This window comes from Calliphora vicina, chromosome 5 (assembly GCF_958450345.1).
Source record: "Calliphora vicina chromosome 5, idCalVici1.1, whole genome shotgun sequence".
Taxonomy (NCBI): Eukaryota; Metazoa; Arthropoda; class Insecta; order Diptera; family Calliphoridae; genus Calliphora; species Calliphora vicina.
In genome coordinates, this window is record NC_088784.1 from 9,226,036 (window position 1) to 9,247,645 (window position 21,610).

A 21,610-nucleotide genomic window follows, 5' to 3' on the forward strand; every position below is an offset into this window, starting at 1 on the left:
GGTGGCAGTAAATACCGGCGTGTGTTTCACCACACGTTGGTGCTGATAGTGATATTGGTAATTAAATATTTTTTATAATTACGACACAATCGATCTAATAATACGTCTATCTACTTTGAAACATTAACTGCTAATATACTTTCCAAAATACATTCCATAAACAACATAAGTAACTAAAAAAATGGTACCGAACAAAAGATTTAAAAACACTTAACAGTACCAACGTGTGGTCAAACACACGGCAATTTTCAGAAAAACTACGCGTTTTAATTTTTGTTTCCAAAAATATTGAAAAGTATATCATAAGACGTTCCTGAAATTTTCATCAAAAAATTCCAACGTTTAAATTTCCGGTAATTAATTAATGAGTTAACAGCGCCTACGATATATTGACTGCTCTGCATCTCTTCTAGTAGTTTCATGAGTTATCCAACGGACAAAACTAGAATGTTCTATTTTCAGAATAATCACCCAGAGCATTTAGCAGCTTTATTGTTAATGTGAGCAGCTTTAGCAGTTAATGTTTTCATACTTATAAATAATTTTAATGACTTAATCCAGTAATTAGCAAAATCAAACAAAAATCCAAATATTTGTAATTTATGGAATTTTGCCAATAAATTTCCGCATTTGTTACAGAACTAGTAAAATAATAATACGAATGATTTGATACTTCATGTTTTGTAATGCCGACTATGAGATTTTAGAACACATAAATTCAATTTTTTTTAAACATGAGGGCCTTGGGAAATTATTATTAGTGCATTTTAGACGTTTTATACTTTAACACTATACCTGTTCAGATTCCTTTCAAAAATATATCAAACCATTATAAGTTTCAAACAAAAAATATGAAAATTCAACATTTCCTCAATTTTTAAAATTTCAATCGATCAGTTTTGAAGCCATAAATGCTATTGGTTTGAAACATTTTTCAGATAATTATACCCTTTACCACCAAATAACTTACATACATGGTGACATCAATATGTCTGCTATAGACTCGGTTCGGTTTCTATTTAAAATCTAGAAATTGGCCCATAAATCTTATATATAATTCACAGAATTATATATTAAAATAAATATTTTTAGGTAAACAAAATTTAAAAAAAAAAAACAATTTTTTTTTTAATTTTCATTTAATTTTTTTTTAATGTTTTAGTGATACAAATTTTAGGCCAAAAAAAAATATATTTTTCAAAATTTAATTTTTAAATTTATTTGAATTTTTTAAAAAAATTGTTTTTAAATTTTAGTGAAAAAAAATTATAAACCAAATTTTTTTTTGAAAATTTTATTTCTAAATTTTTTTGAAATTAAAAAAAAAAATTTTTTTTAAGTTTTTTACTGAATAAAATTTTATTAACAAAAATCGGTTTAAAAAATATTTTTACGAATTTGAAGCACTGAAGATTTGAGAAATTTTATAATTTGTTGTTTGGTATCAAAATATTCTGGCTTATGGATGTACGTAAATTTTTATACCCTACACCACCATAGTGGGGATGGTATTATTATACCCTACACCACCATAGTTGGGAGGGTATATGCGTTTGTGCAGATGTTTGTAAAATATTAGTTTAACACCCACCTTAAAGTATACCGATCGACTTAGAATCGCTTTCTGATTAGGTACATATTATTTTTTCGGCCCAACGACCAAGCCTATTGAAACTGGTTGAAATCGGTCCATTATTTCACCTAGCCTCCATACAAATGTCCTTCCAAAATTGGACTTTATCGGTCATAAATGTATAATTTATAAATGTATCTCCACAAGTTGCACTCCAAATAAGTTTTATATATACAAAATTCATGTCACCAAATTTTGTTACGATCGGTCCATAATTACTCATAGCTCCCATATAGACCCGCTTCCGAAAATCACTTTAACGTGCATAAATCGCTTAAAAATGTTGGTATACACACAAAATTCAACATAGTAAAGTCTCATGTAGACATAAATCACACGACCAAATTTCATGGTAATCGGTCCATAATTGGTCATAGCCCCCATATAAGGCCCACTTCCGAAAATCACTCAAAAATATAAATTATTGAAATTTTAAAAGAAAAATGTTTTTGCTCTTTTACTTAGTGTAGGGTATTATATGGTCGGGCTTGACCGACCATACTTTCTTACTTGTTATATTTAAACATCTCTAGAAAAACGAAATACAAACAGTTTTATTTTTTGAATTTTTGTAAATATAGCTACATTAACCCAAAACTCGAAACTTCAAATAAAATGTACAACATCTAAACGATTTTCGGTTCGACATTCGGCATACCCTAATAGCCATATACTATTTCTTTTATTTTCTGAATTTTAAACACTTTAAATATTTAATTAGTTTAAGTTTTTCCAACAGATTTCAAAGGTCATACTCTCAAAATGCTTCTAGATAGATATGGAAATATACTAAATAAAAAAAATGTTATATCTACTTATATAAAAACCACAAAACAAACAATAATCCTTCCACACCAAGCAACCAACCTTGATTGTCCTTATGAATAAATAAACATATACCAAACATAAGACTTTAATGGTTTTTCCATACTTATACATATGCAGCAAATAATTTTATATCATTTCAAATAACTACTACTACCAATACTACAATAAATATAGAAAACAAATATAGATACTAGTGGTCGGCACTCATACTCATCAGGAGTCGAACATGTAAACAACACGAATGTCAACGAAGTTAAAATAGTTATAAATAATAAACAAAAATCACTATCAATAGAGAATGAAAATACAAAACACATTATTATAATTAATATTCCTTGTTCCCTTTATGCCGATCACTGATATATAGGTATACGAGTATGCTAAGATTTAAGTAAATATTATTATGATGACAAATACAATGATAATAATAATGACATCCATCCTCAATGAGTAGTAAGTATGAGTGAAGCAGCTGTAGTTGATAGTCCTTGCAACTACAATGACATACTTGATGTTGTGGATGATGTTCTATTATCTTTCTGTTGGTCTGTCCTTAAGACTCTTGAAGAATTTTATATACAATACATGGTTTTCCTAGTAAATTTGTTTTAATTTTACCAACGTTATTTTAAAGCATTACAATAATCGCTCGTTTATGTCAATTAAAACGATTTATTTTTAAGAAAAATTTTAATAAATTTTTTTCACAGAGACTACGTTCTAGTGCCTTTCCACAGATGTGTTTGCTTGTCTGTCTTCTAAAGGGAATCGAAGCCACACCCAAATCAACGCGATTTCTTACTACAAGTGCGTGGCAGATCTCTCCCTGTCAACTGATAGACTTCTGCGTAGGTTAGGTTACGTGGCAAGCTCACTTTTGAAGAAACTTCCTTGGGTCTATTCGAAAGGAGATCTCGTTGTGATACCAAAAAGTAAAAAAACAGGTCTATCAATCAAAACCAGTTGTTTGCATATGAAACAACCAGATTGGTAGTGTGTGAGATTCATCTTTGACCATTCTTCCAAACCCAAGAGGAAGGGATTTCCAAGTGTGAGCTAGCTCATATTGGCCAAAGCCCAGTCTCCTAGCATTTTTTCCAGTTATACAGTGCCCATTAATAGTTGCCTTATATTAGCAACGGAATCCAATAAATACATTCATATTCTTCATTACACTTCGACCACGCAATAGCAGAGAGCTCAATACGATTTCATGCTTAAAAAGCGTGACAGATCCCTCATTGGCAAATACTACATTTCAATGTATTATAGCCGTAGCCATTCACTCTTGATGTAGCTTAATTGAATGCAGGTCCTTGAATCGACACTCGTTATTTCCTTATTGAAATAGCCAGTTTGGAAGTGTTTGAGATTCATCTCATTTAGAGACAACATACGCGGTTAATCTAGATATCGTACAGACACCCTGTATTCCTTTAATATAAGTCTTGCTATCAGTAAATATACAGATATTTCCAGATATTCGATGCCGGTAGGATTTGTTTATGACAGGATTCTTCTCCCCTGAGATTTTTTCATTATTTTTTTTCCGGATTATGTCCAATTTCTCAAAAGACATAGAGTCGTCAACTTTGCCCCTCACGAAAATGTAGATATTGACTATGAAAATATGCCTCCTCTTAACAATAATTCCGATTAGGTGCCTCCTTCTAGCAGATGTGTCTTGCTAATGCACAACAGGTCTATCAACCGACACTGTAATAAATAGTTAAAACAATTAGCCTTATATTGACAAGGAAATCCAGTAAATATATTTATATACGGGCCAGTTCGATCTCCCAATAGCACAATTGGATTCATTGGCCCATCTGCTCTATGTAATGTCATACAGTTCCTGCTTGACAATCACCCTGCAATTTGCAATAGGAATACCAGGAAACGGGTAATTCATCGGCTATAAAGTTATCGCCCAGGAACCATATGGACGTTACATTAGAATGTATCGCCGTCTCATTTAGAGACACCCGGTACGGTTAGCCTAGATGTCGTTAAAACACCTTCTATTCCTTTAATGGAAGAAATCTCTCACTATTTTTTGGACTATGTCCAATTACTCAAAAGTCATAGATCCATCATTGTCGCCTCTGTAGATGATATCTTATGAGTTGATCCTACTCTGAAAGTCCTATCAACTTACTTACATTTTGTCTCTTGCTGTTGACCATGGAAATGTGTCTCCTCTTAACAACAATGCCTATTATGCGCCTCCTTTTAGGAGATGTGTCTTGCTAGTACACAACAGGTCTATCAACCGGCACTTGTTGTTTACATTTTAAATCAACCAGATTGCATGTGTTTGACAATATGAGCGATTAATAGCACAAGTGGATTCATTGGTCCGTCTACTCTATGAATTTCATACAGTTTTTGTTGGACAATCACCCTCCAATTTAATTCATCGGCTATACAGTTAACCTGATTGACGCTACTTTAGAATATCTCTACATCTCATTTATAGCCAGGGTTCTTCTTCCCAGAGAATTTTTCATTATTTTTTTCTGGATAATGTCCAGTTTCTCAAAAGACATAGATCCATCAATGTCATGCCTGTAGTTGATTTTCCACGAGATGGTCCTTCGTTGGAGAAGGACTTTCATACATTTAGTGCCTTGCTGTCAATGATGAAAAAGTGCCTCCTCTTAACAACGATGCCGATTGGGCGCGGTGGTTTATACCAACTTGAGCAGATACAGCTTTTGAGGTACTTGGCTAGACATTAAAAGATATCTCTCTACTAGGGCTTGAGTAGCTGATTGAAGCCTTGAGACTCGGACAGAACCCACAAGTTTGTTTACTGGTTTATACCAACATGGGTCGAGAGGTACTTGGCTTGACGTTCAAAGGTATCACGCTGCTAGGGTTTGAGTAGCCTGCTTTGGAGACAGTTTTGTTTTTCATCGGGAAAGTTTTTTTTTGGTCTTACAAAAAAAATTTCAAGTCAATATCTCAATTAGATTCAAAAATATGCCACTTTAAAACTCCGTCCTTCAAAAATATTGCATTTTTTCATACTGAACATTTTTTATAAATTTTCTTAATATTTTATTCAACACAAATCATTGGGTCTGACTCAGTCACATTAAGAAAATTTATAAAAAAAATTTTAGTATGAAAAAGTGCAATATTTTTTATGGACGGAGTTTTAAAGTGGCATATTTTTGAATCTAATTGAGATATTAACTTGAATTTTTTTTTGTAAAACCAAAAATTAACTTATCTAAACAAAAAAATATAGCCCGGAAAAAATTTGGATCAAATTGTTCCTAATATTTGCAATCCTATTAAAATGTTGATATAAATTTTAGTTTTAGAAACTCAATAAATATGTAATATGTAATAAAATCTTTATTTATTAACGAAACTCAATGAAATTTTCAACGTTTTTTAAGTTTATCATTCTTAATAATAAGGTGTAAAAAAATTTGGCAAAAGGTCAAAGGGAATCCCGAAATTCCCAAAAATGGCATTTTTTTACAATTTTGGCTATACGGTCCACATTTCCTTCGGGGCTGGGAAAATACTTTGGCGATAAATGGAGAACACATCAAGGTTTCCAAAGCTACTTTCCGTTTTCTGATCCCAGCTTTGGGATTTTAGAACATGTGACCCAAAGTTGAAATTTTGATAAAAAATAGGTCAAATTCCGAAGGACATTTTTTATACCAAAATGTTCCCCGTAAAGATACCTTACAGAAAACCATAAAAGTGTTATATGTTCTTAAATAAAGTTTTTTTTTAATAAAAATAGAGTTAAGTCACCTTTTCGCCTAAAAAACAGCAAAAATCCACTATTTTTTTAATATTTAAATTGAAAATCGTTTATTTTTGGATCCATAATATATATTGATCTCAAATCTTTTCTTTATTATTGGTAATTTAGTTGTCTAACTAACAAAAATTCAATTCGAGTCCATTCCATCCAAAATTACGCCCTACATTTTTAAAATAGCGGGCCAAGGTATGGCTAAAATTTTAAATTTAAATTTTTAAATGCATATAACTCGAAATAAATAAAAAAAATGACACGTGTTTAAAAATTTTTAATTTTGAAAGTACCCTACTTTGAGCCCCCAAGCATGGAGCATTTGCTCGAATACTCCTTGGCTACGGTCACGTCAAATTTTATCTCGATCGAACCAGCCGTTTAGAAATGCCAAACTAGCCCATTTCCAAACTAAGCTGTATCTCAGTAGCTCTCAACTCATCACGATCTTTTACCATTACCATGGGATTACGATGAGGGGTATCAAAATGAATTCTGAAAATTGTTCTCTTCTCCTCATCTCCTTTTAAAGTTGGCTCCATTTTTCTGTCATCTGTCACATTGTTCCCTTCGCTAACATTAATCTTTAATTTCTTTAAATTCCTAAATCCCAGAAATTATTATTAACTCTCATATAAAATTACAAAATTGTAGTTATTTTAATCAGTGTCATCATTCTCCTACTCATCATTATCTCTGCAGCTCATCCGTGAAACATCTCGCTACAAACATGATTATTATTGTAAGTACATAAAAGCGTATAAGTAAAATAATATTTGTATTCGTACTTTACTCCCGGAAAAACCCTCACACACAGCCCATTTCAGACACACGCTTACATACCCATCTTGCGCTGACAATCTGTAGGTTCTTGTCATAATTTCAATTATGTTCTCAACTTGCATTTGCTGTTTTAAGCATCATTTATCTTACTTTTGAAATTTTTATTAATGGCATTTGAAGTAGAAAATTTACTAATACAACTACGACTCGTATTATCATGAAATACTGCCAGAGTTGATGTAACATAATGTTGGGAATGAATCTAACTTTGAGAAATATTTATAGATGGATGGCAAAATGTGTGTAACTACTAGCAAATGATACTTATATTATGCTAAGAAAGGTTTATTTAGTTTAAGAGTTTATTGGAGACAATTAGTGCACTAAATTAAAAAGTTTCCATAGCAATTTCTTTGAATCATAAAGTTTCTTATAGAGAATCGGGTTTAAAATATAATTAAATTTGTATACAACTTTAAATATTAAAGTAGGGTCTTTTAAAATCGTTATTAATGAATAGTTTCTAAGTTCCTTATCTATGTCTTTCAATTTGCTTTCAAGCCAACGAAAAAAAAAACTTCCTTTAGTTATATTTGTTACTAAAGTTACTTTTCCATCTCTTGTTCTCTAAGTGCTACGTGTATAGTGGCTTCTTTTATTTAAGAAACATACATACATTTCAACAAACATACAGTAATAATAGGTAAAATAAGTTATCATAATGTTTAAATATATCTAAAATGAAAAAATATCATGATTTGCAAGAAAATTTCTCTGCTACCACTCTAGTCTATGTCGACTACAACAGAATTTTATGAAAAATAAAGAAACGTCCAAAAAATAAAGAAATAAAAAAAAAACTGTTGATTGTGTTATTTTGTAGAAAATTATTATATTGGTTGGCAATTTGTTATATTATGGCAAAAGTTACTAGTTAATCTGATAAAGAGTCATTGAGTGATATATGATCATATCATTAGTTTCGAAAAATTTTCTTATTCAATTAAATTTTTTTGTTTCTCGAAAACATTTTCTAGTAACGATTCAATTGGAAGAGAATTGATGAAAAATTAAGTGCACTATTCATGAAAATATGTATATAAGGGGGTTAATGTCTTTAGGAGCCTAAAAAATGGGTGGCGATATTTCTGACTAAATTTAAAATTCATTAATTTTGTAAGGTCACTGCACATTGGTTAAAGGAACGTGGGATTTTTAGCTTTCATTTTGAAACATTTGTACAATATAAATTTATAAAAACTATTGGCCATGGTTAGCTATGACCTATCTTTCCCATCTTTTTGGCATTCCGAGCCAAAAAACTGTTCTTTTGAGGCCAAGAATAAATCAAGCCAATTTCGGCTACTCTGTTCCATAGTGAAGCGTATCCCGGAACGATAGAAACAAATAATAGTCGGACTGGGCACGGTCTGGACTATAACGCGGTTGAAGAAAAACTTCCCAACCTCTTCATTCTAAATAGTTTTTAACAAGTATTGCGCTTTCATGTCTGGCCGCATATTCTGGACGTTTTTCGGCAAATTCTCGCTTCAAACGAATCAGTTACATTCAGTACAGGTTATCAGTGATGGTCTGGCGAGATTTCAACAGCTCATAATAGATAGGACCCTTTTGGTCCCACCAAATACATAGCATTACCTTAGCGCCATGGATATTTTTCTTTGATGTCGATTCAGCTGCTTGTCCGGGCTTCACATACGATCTCTTACGCTTCGGTTTATCGTAATGAATCCATTAACATTTTGAAATTGTGGATTGAGTAGATCCCAATGATTTTGCAAGCTCATGTTAAGTTTTACAAGAATCTTCCAGGTGTAATGCCTCTAATTCTTGGTGTTTAAACTTTTTTGTCTGGCCTGGGCACATTGAAACTGATGACACACATTCACCATAACCTTCGGTGAGCAATCGGTGTTCTGTCGGTATTCTGGCAAATCATCATGAAAAGATTGAAGCCTGAGCAACGCTATTAACTTATCCAAATTGCCGAGTGTGGGTCAATTTCCCGCCACTGAAAAGAAAACAATGCTACTGTTAACAGGCACCAGTCAGTTGGCTCCTGTCAAAATTTGAACAAGTTAGTGTTTGACAGCCATTGATAGCAGACTACCACGTGATTTGAGAAGAAAGCAGAAACATGTGAATAAAACCATCATTCAAAACCAGGTTAAGCTTGATAAATACTATGGAAACTCTGCACCATAAATTTCTATGGAAAAATGTGGTTTACTGAATTTCGTTGTGGCTGTACAAGCACGGAAGAATCCGAACGTTCTGGATGTCTAGTTGTGATCTCTACACCCGAAACAATTGAAAAAGTTATGACATGGTGTTGGTCAGATTCAGTGGTTCTAATTTTTGAGAAAACTTTCCTCAGGTGCACAAATGTTGCAGTTTCCATGGCAAAAATTCATGAATAAGGCTACGAGTTTCTCCCTCGTCACCCCATTCTCCGGATTTAGCTCCTATTTCTTGTTGACAGACCTGAAGAAATGACTCTGAGGACGAGATTTGGTTTCAACAGGATAGCAACCGCAACCATCCTAAATCAAAATTTGGAGATAACTTGATTTCGAGATTATTTCCGTGGAGCCACTGGTTTATGGTAAACCAGCAACAATTGACGCCTTGAAGGCCGACATTGTTCGTGTTATTCGTGGCTAGCAATGCTCGAAAAAGTGGCCCAAAATACACATCCATGACATGATTGTACATGTATTGATTGACCTTTCGAATAAAATAATTTGTTTGATTAAAATTTTTTTTTTTTTGTGATATATCTTACAATTTCAAGTTCTTTCGGGTTGAAAAAGCACCCATTAGAAAAACTTTAAAAAATGTTTTTAAAATTGGTTCAATTAGACAAACTATTATGGAACTAAATCAGCCATTGCTAACTGGTTGATCCGATTTACAGGAAATATAACATCGACTTTGCTGAGGATCATTTGAGTTTATGTTTTGTAGACAAAACATATAGACACCCAGAAGTGGCGATTTGGGGTCTCAAAGTAGAGCACCCCAGATATCCAAAAAATATTAAACAACTGCAATTTGTTCATGGCTCACAATGGGGCAGTATATAAAAAAAATATATAAATCTGCTATTTCTAATTCACTGATGTTATACACACGAAACTTCACATAAGCTTAGCAGAGCTATACTTGGTCTTAATATTTAATAACGGACTCCACAGACATCTCAGGAGCGTCGCTTTGGAGTCTCACAGTAGGGCCCCACACATATGGGCAATTCCATATCATCGTACGTGACATTTGTTCGCTTATAGGGTGGATTAGAATTTGCAAAAGTAAGAGTATCTAAAAATAATTATGTCTTTATGTTCCGTTTAGAGGGTACTATATTTTAAAATAATAAAAAGTTCTTTCGAAATATTGTTGTCAAAAATATTGAGCGAAATAAGGGTATACGTACATAAAACGGAAGTCATTTTGAGCTACATGTAGAAATATGCGAAAATATTCGAATCGTGAGAGGCATTATGTTTTCTTTTAATTACACTAAACGAAATATTTTTCCTTTACAATCCGTCATATTTAAATAAACACAATCTTTGGATGATTTTATAGTAAATAAAATTTAATATCGCACGTGACAGATTTTTCTCTTATTATAAAGCAATATATATTCTGTAAATATATGTATACAAAAACTAAAAAAATGAATAGAAAATATACATACATTCGGTTTCAATAAACAATTTGACAATAGCAAAAAACAATCAGAGTCAAATTCATTTCGTATTACAAGCTAATTGGGAGCCTAGTTTTCGCAGCAATTTTAGTCTAAAACACACCTAAAATATTAAAAAATTAAATATAATCAGTTTAAATTAATATTTTGGACTTTAAAATGTTTTAATATGATCTAAATACTTTCACATAGTAACATTTTATTGTTTTCTTCTATTCAAATCATGAAAAAAAGTTTCAAGGGTTTTTGTTTTTTCAGTCGTGGTAGCGATTCTCGTGGAATTACCCATATGCTAAATTTTTAAATACTTGTAAAAATAGTTTGGTTCATCCAAAAGTAAAGAACCTCTTTATTAGGAGTATAAAAAACAAACTTAATTTTTATAATTTTTTGCCGAAATTCCGCTATTACTCTTTGCTTCTTAAAAAAAAGTTTCTTGAGTACTCTCGTTTAGTGTTTATTAGAATCGAAGACATTTTTTTTTTAATTTTTGAACATTTAAATATGCATTTTTTTGGAATAAAATTATAATGGGTTTTCAGTAGTATATTTATACAGATCCTAGTGTAAGAGAATAATTTTTGGGATGATTTTTTTGGGAAGAACTTTTGATGATTATTTGTGAGTAAGAAAATTTCATATTTTTTTGCAAATTAATTCTGCATTAGGGGGAATACAATTTGTGTGGCATAGAATTATCTTTGCTTTGTTTTGCTCTCTTTGAGTAAGAGTTGTTGACATATGTTTTTAAGCCTTTTGCTAACCTCGAAGCAAATGTGGGAATAAATCTTCAAATTCACATTTTTGGGATTTTTGTAAGACTTTGGAAAAATGATTTCAACAGACAGATGGACTTTATAGGGTGGCAAAGGTATGTTATAAAAATTCCTTCAATACTGCTTATGGTGAAGGGCATACAAAATCCAAACTGATCATTTAGATTACAACTTAAGTATAAATAAATCTTATATATATCTTATTATAGAATCAAAAAAATTTTTGAAATATTTGGTCTTTTTTAAATTTTACAAAAATAACTTTAATGTTGTAATAGTTTTTCCCATTTTATTCAACAATTTAAAAAATTGTAGATATTGTAACCTACATTTTATGAATATGCATAAATTATGTTTTCTAACTTAAATATTAAATTTTATACTTGAAAAAACTTTGTTAAAATTGAAAAACTTTCATGAAACTGAAAAAAAACATCCTTTCTACTTTAATTTCCTCCACTTCTACTTTTTTTTCTTGACTTCCTACTTATGGCAACTTCTTTAACATTTCGATTTTTTTTTCATTGTTTTAGGTTTTAGTTTCTTGAAGAGGGCAACAAGTAGACCAGCAAGGCAGTAGGAACAAAGTACTGGGAACAAAGGCAACAAAAACTTACAATATATATTAGAAAAACCATTTAACAATATTTGACCCAGTTTTTAGAAAATTTTTAACTCTAGTTTTTTTTATGGCCAGAAACATAATATGGAAACCAATAAGTATCCATAAGTATTATTGGTCAGCAGGAACAAAAAAAAAGCATTTAAACACACACACTCTTTCAAACACTTCAACTCTTGCTCATACATATACAAGTTGGAAAACTGTTTTAAACCGCACTACTGTGAACACAATCAGTGCAGTATGGAAGAAACAACAAAAAAATGCTACACAGGAACAATGGGCCAGCAAAGGCAACAGAAAACTTAAATGTAACAAACTAAAAACAAACGCATGCAACATGAAAGAGAATAAAAGCAAAAAAGCCAAGAGAATTGTGAAACAAAAGCACACTTTTTATGCTTTTTTTTGCTTTGTTGGAATCTAAATGTATGTAAGTGTGTGTGCTGCTCTGTTAAAGAACCAAAACTACAACAAAAAAAATAACTTTAAAAGGACTTTCTGAAGCATGACTAAGCAGAGAGAACAACATATGTTGTGGTTTAATATCAGCACTTGTAAGCCATTGGATGTCAGTAGTTGTAAGTTTAGGAAATTGCTCACATACACAGGCTCTTAGCTCTTACACATCCCAGCAGTTCTAGGAGACAGACCCGAACTAGTGATTTTACCTATCACTTAGGATGGGAACTAGTTACTTTAATAGCTACGTGACTAGTTATTTTAACACATGCATGTCCTAGACAGGGGGTCTATTGACCATTTTTGATTACAATGAGACTGTCTAATAGCCAGTCCAAAGTAGTCAACGCATTGGATTCTCATACTGGTTACAGCGTCATTTACCTTACTAGCTTACTAGCTACCTAACTGGTTACTTGCTGACCTACATAACTAGTTATTTTGACATGGACGGGTCCTAATTTTAGTCAGCTAAAAAGACATATCATAGACAGTCCAATAAAGGATTGCTTTTATACAAAACTTTCTCCTACAACTCTCCCATAGATTGTTTCTGATGGGTAAAATAACTACTTTCTAAAGTGCAGTACAAAATAAACGATTAAATTGACTTCCCTATATGTTACTAAGAGACACTAAAGTAGCTATTGTCTTCACACTTGTTATGTGGGATATCTGTATAGTTAAGCAAAAATAAAAATGAACAACATGAGAAATATATCAACACAATTTGTAATATCAGTTTATACGAATTACTCACAAAACGTTTAAAGTGACTACACTCTAGATTACTTAGAGACACTTAAGTGACAATTGTCTTCACACTAGATTACAGGGGATGTATGAAGTAACCAATGCACTACAAAGAGTGACAATTACTCTATATAAGGGATACATTGACTAGCTGCTTAAAAGCTGGGAATTAAATCAACACAATTTGTATAAAACCAGTTTGTACGAATTACTCACAAAACGTTTAAAGTAACTACACTCTAGATTACTTAGAGACACTTAAGTGACAATTGTCTTCACACTAGATTACAGGGGATGTATGAAGTAACCAATGCACTACAAAGAGTGACAATTACTCTACATAAGGGATACATTGACTAGCTGCTTAAAAGCTGGGAATTAAATCAACACAATTTGTATAAAACCAGTTTGTACGAATTACTCACAAAACGTTTAAAGTAACTACACTCTAGATTACTTAGATACACTTAAGTGGCAATTGTCTTCATGCTAGATTACCTGGGATGTATAAAGTGACCAATTTTCGTTTCTCTGCAATACAAAGAGCACATACTTGGCAAATGACTTAAAATAAATAAATTGAGATATTAGTGACAATAACTGTCTACAAGGGATACACTGACGACTTGCTTAACTACTGGAATATAGTGGTGAACCTATACTAAGGAATTGTACACAAAACACAAATAAATGTAATATGATTACTAAAAGTCTAGCACTTTTATAAAAAAAAACAAATAGCAAACAAACAATACATTCAAACACATAAATAAAATATATTTATATAAAACTAACTATTTAACTAACGTTGTATTAAAAAAGTTATACTTGTGTGCATGTGTCAAGGAAGAAAAAAAAACCTCAATTCCTTTATAGCTGGACATGACATGTGATGAATATTATACAAAATAAAACTTACAAGTACTCATATTAAAAGACACAAATATTCATGAAAAATACAAGCTCTAGAAAAACTATTGTGGAATTATGCTGTACGAGACTTACATATATTGTACGAGGGCAGCTACTAATATTCTAAATTTGAAATACATGTCATTTTTTTGTTTCCCATTCGATTTCAAAGATTTTTATATTTTTGGAAAGCGCTTGGCTAGGTCTTGCATGCTGTTTACTCTTATAATTACCGAGTTAGGGTGATCGGCCCGGTTTTTAATAACCGGTTTTTTGGTAAGGTCGGTTTCGGTTTTTTTGATAAGCTCACAATTCGAATATCGAAGAAACCGGCGTTTTCTCCTCGAATAGCCTTTTTTTCTAAAAGTGTATTTTTATGAGTTCTAATGTATTAAAAACTTTAAAAAATATTCAAAATCCAAAAAAAAAATTTAAAACAAATATTTCAACTATTTTAGAAGACTTTTTATATTTAGAAAATATCACAAATGATCTGGAAAGCCTGAAAATTTACTCAATGTTTTGTTTTCTATATGTCCTACAAGTACACCGAGATAATTTTAAATGTATAGTTTTATACAAACAAAAAAATTAATTGATATATATTAGAGCTACCAAAGATATATTGTAGTGCTACCAAAGCTCTGAATATATTTAACTTAATTGTGCGTAACAAAACATCTTAAGTCCAACAAGTTTATAGATATTTGTTTGCCAATTTGTTTTTCTAAAAACCTAGCGTAGTTGTTGACTTTTGAAATTAAATAATTAAATATCAAAAATATCAACCACTCGCTTTTAGAAAAATTAAATATTAATTTCAAAATGGGTCAAATGGGATGGAAGAAGTAATCAAAATTGTTTTAATCACTGTTATTTTAATAAATAAAACTTTTTTCTTCATATTTCTAGGCGTTTTAATATTTTTCCAAAAAACCGGTTATTATAAAAAAAACGAAACCGAAACCGGTTTATTTAAATTGCAATTTTTCGAAGAAACCGAAAACCGGTTTCTAAAAAATGGCGAAGAATCGATCACCCTATTAGTTAGACAGATAAATTGTACACATGGATCCACAAAAAATTTAAAAATTAAAAAAATAGTAGATTTTTGCTTTTTTTTGGGCGAAAAGATGACTTAAGTCTTTTTTTAATACCAAAAAACTTTATTTTAGAACGTATAACAATTTTATGTTTTTCTGTAAGGCATCTTTACACGCAGAGAAAAATATAGTTGGGCATGGTTACTGTAACCATTTCAATATTGTTACAAGTTTTTTAACTATATTATAGTCACAGTAACCATTTACATGATTGTGGTAACCATAATATGGTTAATTTACGATTCACATGATTGTATCAACCATATATATGTTTACAGTAAACAAATATATGTTTGTGACAACCATTCATATGATGAAGGACTTATCATATTATGTTGCTCTGGGCTTAAGGCTTATCATAATCTGAGAACAACATATTATGATAAAAGTATTCATCATAAATATGGTTGCCACAAACATATATTTGTTTACTGTAACCACATATATGGTTGATACAATCATGTGAATCATAAATTAACCATATTATGGTTACCACAATCATGTAAATGGTTACTGTGGCTATAATATAGTTAAAAAACTAGTAACACTATTTAAATGGTTACAGTAAAAATGCCCAATTATATTTTTTCTCTGCGTGTATGGAGAACATTTTGGTATAAAAAACATGTGCAATTTTTCGAATATGTCGCCCCTACGCCCTTCTTAATGTGACCTATTTTTTATCAAAATTTAAACTTTGGGCCACATGTAGGGTTTTTAATTTCCCGACCATTTTTTCTTCATTCCCGGGTTACCGGCTATTCCCGAAATATATATGATACTGTAAATTAGGAATATTATAGCCAAATTTCATATAAAAACTTAGTGTTATAATTATTAAATATCAGAGCTTCGAAATAATTAATAAAATTTTAGCTTAATTCACTAAAATCTTAATCCGTAATTGAAGAATGTCAGCCTTTTATTCCATAAATCCATTCCTAATATTTATTATTTTAGATTCATTCCAAAGCCTTTGTTTAAACTGAATTAATTTTAAAGTTAATTAATGACAGAATTTATTCAAACATTGAATGATTAAATTGTTGTTAAATCAAATCGTTTACAAAATTAATTGAAAAAATTTTCTTTTTTTACTAGATTTGAATTGAAGAAAAATTTAAACATTTAATAAATTTTTGAAGCTATTTTGTTATGGATTTGAAGAAGAAATTTAAAGAAATTAGAATAATTCAATAAGAAATAAATTCTATAAATAATGTATTCACTTTTTTAATTTTCATACGAAAACCCCAAATAAATAATAACAATAATAAGCGGTCTATTATTGCCGAGATATAAGCAAAAAACTGTAAAAACCTTTTTATTGTTTTTTGGTGAAAAAAATAGAGTTCTAACTTGTTTTCTATTATTTTCGTCAGTTTTTAATTACCAGGATTCCCGACTAAAAATCCCGGGAATCGGGTAGTGAAAAATTTGCCAAATTCCCTGGAAATTTGTACCGGGAATTCCCGGGATAAAAACCGTAGCCACATGTTCTAAACCTAGATGTGTTTCATATTTATCTCCAAAGTATTTTCCTAGCTCCAAAGGAATTGTGGACTCTATGGGTGCAATTTTTAGGAGTTGCGGGATTCGCTTTGGCCTTTTGACAAGTTTTTTTTATACTTTTGTATTTAGAATGAAAAACTTAAAAAAGCATTGAACATTTCATTCAGTTTTGTTAATAAATATTACATATTTATTGAGTTTCTAAAACTAAAATTTCTATCAAAATTTTAATAGCATTGCAAATATTAAGACCAATTTGATCCACATTTGTTCCGATCTAATTTTTTTTGTGTAGATACATTAATTTTTGGTCTTTCAAAAAAACTTTCAAGTCAATATCTTAATTAGATTCAAAAATATGCCACTTTTAAAACTCAGTCCTTCAAAAATATTATTAAGTCATTAATATAGACAATATGTATATCTTATTATACATATTTCAATGTCCATTGCAACGATGTATATAAGGTTATAGTAATTTGGACCTAGAATGGGTCAAAATTGCGAAAAAATATTTTTTAACCCGATTTTTTTTGTACCAAAAAACATTTTTTGTCATAAATTTATTATTGAAAAAATATTTTACCCGATTTTGACCTATTCTAGATCCAAATTACTAAAGCAAAAATTTAAAAAAAATAGCATACGCTATTGCACTATTATTTTTTTTTTTTTAATTCTGCTACGATTTATCTATTTTCGTCCGTCCGTCTGTCCATCTGTCTGTTGAAAGTACGATAGGGCCTACAGAAAGATACAATTTTCTTCAAGTATTCTTTGTTGATCAGAAATGTTTAGTATAGAAAATGGGTCAATCGGTCAAGTACAACCAGAGTTAAGGACCTAAGTGAGACAACCTTAAAAAAAGTTGATATTTTTTTAAAATTTTTTGCAATTTTCGTTTAAAATATTGTAGGTAATACATTGAAATTTGGAATACGCTATTCTTATTATAAAAGAAAACTCTACTCCCTCCAACCTCATCCTCATAGTCAATAATCCACTATATTTGTTTGGGTCATCCCCTGAGTCCAGATAAAATTCGAAGAAGGTGTTTTTGTTTCAGATATAAGATATTTTTAAGTCAAGGAAAGACGACAACTTTACCAACCTCTTATCGTCCATGGAACCATCGGCTGGAATAAAAACAAGCAGATGATTGAAATTAATTGTGAAAATTGTCGCGAAATGGAATGATGAATGTAATTGAAAATAGAATGTCTTCCCTCATAAACTCAGAAGAAACTAAAGACGAGAAAAGTGAATGACTTCAGCAATCGTGAAACGAAAATTTTACCACGATTTGTTTAAACATACTTCAGAAATTTCAGAGCACCAGCTTTCATATGCCGATTTATGTAAAATATGTTTGCATTGCAATTTTATATTAAGTTTCACATAATTCCGAAACAAATTTTCTTTGAAATTCGAAAGAAACCCCCTCTAACAAATACATATGGATATGTGTATGTATATCACTCGTCTCAAACTCAAGCATGTCTCCAAGTTGCTTAATTTGTTGTAGTTGTAGCCTGAAACTTTTCATTTAATTTTTCCTTCTTTTTTTTTGTTTCCAGCTAAAAGGAAGTGAGAAAAAGGACTTATATATATATGTTTTTGTGTGTGTGTGTATTGGTATTAGTTCCTTTTATAGTTTTCTTTTCATTTCAGGAAATTAAAGTTAGTAATAAAGCTGTGTGCAGCAGCATGCAGTTTCCTTTTAGTTTTTATTTCAATTTTCTTTGGCTTTTTCAGTTTTATTGTTCGTTCACTCTTTTCGCCAGAGTGTTACCATCACGTGGTTACTTTATAAATAAATTAATGAAATCATTAGTTTTCTGTGTGGAATATATGTATGTGTGTGTGTCAGAATGTTTTTTGTGCACTTTATTGAAAATAACAAACTCAAAGTGTTAAATTAAATTATGACTCTTAAGTCAGTTGTGGTGGCAAAAAAACACATAAGAACATAAGAAAACTGGAGCAAATTTATTTTTATTTTTAGATGGAGAAATATGGTCAAAGGCGGTATTACTTTAATGAAATAAAATAGAAAAACAAAGTAAATTTTACATAAGATTGTGTAAGTTTTTAAATGAGTTCATTTCTGTAAAATAAAATCATAATGAAATGTTTTTATATTGAAAACCTAAAGTGACCCCAGACTATTATGAACATAGAGAGGAAACTACAAGAAAAAAAACAAATGAAAAAATTACTCAAAATAATCACACATACATATGTGATTATACATTCCCACTACTTAGGTTTTTGACAACTGAGTTAGGTCTTTGACAGGAGAGTTTCCAATCTATGTGTATTTATCTACGGTTATGTTTACTTATACATTCTCACCACTTAGGATTTGAACAACTGAGTTAGGTCTTTGAGTTTCCGCTTTATATACATTTCCCTATAACTATGAATTCCTATCTACTTCATAATTACCTTCATACCTTTCACTTTCTGAACTCTTTATAGTTCACAATCAATTGAATTACAAACAAACAAACTCTTGCCTTTTTTTAATACAATTTGTATTTTATTTAATAAAAAATATTCCCCTATTTAAGAATTTAATTGCTTATTTTGAAATAAAAACTGTTTATTACATGTTTGATTGTATAAATACAATTAGTTTTATTTCTTTTATTTAAATTCCCTTTTGTCTTTATTATCCATAAGCCAAGTTCTGCAATTAAAAGCGAATTAAGTATGAGTAAATAATACTGTTTAATATAAAAAAAATATACATAAACAAAAAAGAAAAAATAATTTAAAATTGTTATAAAAAAAATTATATTCTCTCGTATAGAATTAAAGAGAAAAAAAGTATCAACAACAGACAGAAGAGATATCAAAAACATCAACCGACATTTTATACACCAATGTTAAGTTTATGAATAAACAAAACAAAGTATTTTGCAAAAAAAGTCTCGTATTAGGGATAATCACAGTCTTGTGAGCGATCAATATTTAATAGGTTAGTAATTGTATCAAAACAACCACTTCGAATTACACCTTTGTCAAGATTCGTCAAAACTAAAATCAAAATATATATAAAGGGGGAATTCATGTGAAGTTAACCGAGTGGGACATATATCAAAATAAATGTTTTGTAACTCAAGATATATAATTTTTGAGTTAAAAGAAATAGCTATCGAAACTATTTGGGACACATTTTGCTAACAACAAAAGGGAAAAAACACCTGTGTCAAATTTTGACCCCCTCCAACTCAGAGAGCTCTAGACCGATCTTGTTGAAAAAGTGTGTCTAAATTACTATACAATAGGACTAACCTTGGTGCAAATTTCATCCGGATCGGAAGACATCGTTTTTAAAAACTGGTTTACTTGACATGAAATGCCCATATACAGTGGTTGACAAAACAATGGAAACTTTTCCAAATATTCCATATGTAGCCTAAAATTTTAAATATTTTTTTTAAATAAAATTTTTTTTGTAGTATTTTGCTTGTATAGTTTTATTTATATAAATTAACTGAAAAACAAACAACATAATTAATTATATTCTGAAAAAAGGGAACAAAATTAAAAATATTCACTATTTCGCAACTGACAAAACAATGGAAACTTTTAAACTTCTGCAAGAAAGAAGTGTAAAACGAAAATAATATTAAAAGAACGATGTAAAAATCATCATGTTTACAGTTATTTTATTTTTAAATTCTTGTAATTTTTCACAATTTCTTTTTCTAAGTTTTTCGCATAATTGCTTTTTTCAAAGTTAACGAAAATGGCTAAAGTTAAGATTTGTGAAGACTTAAAAAATTAAATAATTAACGATTTTAAAGCTGGTTTAAAACAAAAAAGTATCTGTGACAAATATTCAATAAATAAATCAGCAGTTTCAAAAATTATAAAGAAATTTCGTGTGACCGGTTCTGTAAAAACTCAGCATTTAGGTGGAAGACTACTCCTAGACAAGATAATTTAATAGCGAGAGAGTTAAAGAAATTCCCAAAAATAACACCTCGAGCAGTTGTTGATAGCCTAAAATTAGAAATAAGTACCCGAACAGTTAGTTGCAGGGCAAATGAGACTGGTCTTGGTTGCTATAGTCATGTGAAAAATCACTCATTTCTAAAAAGAACCGTTCTGCTCGTCTACAATTTGCCAGGGATCATTTAATCTGGTCGATACAGAAATGGAATACTGTCCTCTTTTCCGACGAATCCAAATACAATTTAAGAGGCAGTGATAGGAGAACATTTGTAAGACGACCAAAGGGAAAAAGATTAGATCCAAAGTACACAAATAAGACTGTTTTTCAGAGCAAGATATGGGCCCAATTCAAATTAGAAAAGATACCATGACAGGTATAGGATTCAGAACCATATTAAACGATGTTATGTATCCATACGCTGAGTAAAATATGTCCCTAGTTTGGAGATTTCAACACGACAACGACCCGAAACACACCTCTAGGGTTGTAACCGAGTGGTTATAATCCAACGAGGTACGTGTTTTGAAGTGGCCTGTCCAATCGCCAGATCTCAATCCCATAGAAAATCTATGGGAAATTGTAGATCGTAAATTAAGGACCCAAAATTACACCAGGAAGGAAGATTTATCGGAGGCGGTTATAAGGGAATGGCAAAATATTTTAAAGGAGACCATTGACTCTTTAATTGGTTCAATGCATCGTCGATGTGTAGCAGTCGACAAAAAGTTTAACTCAACAA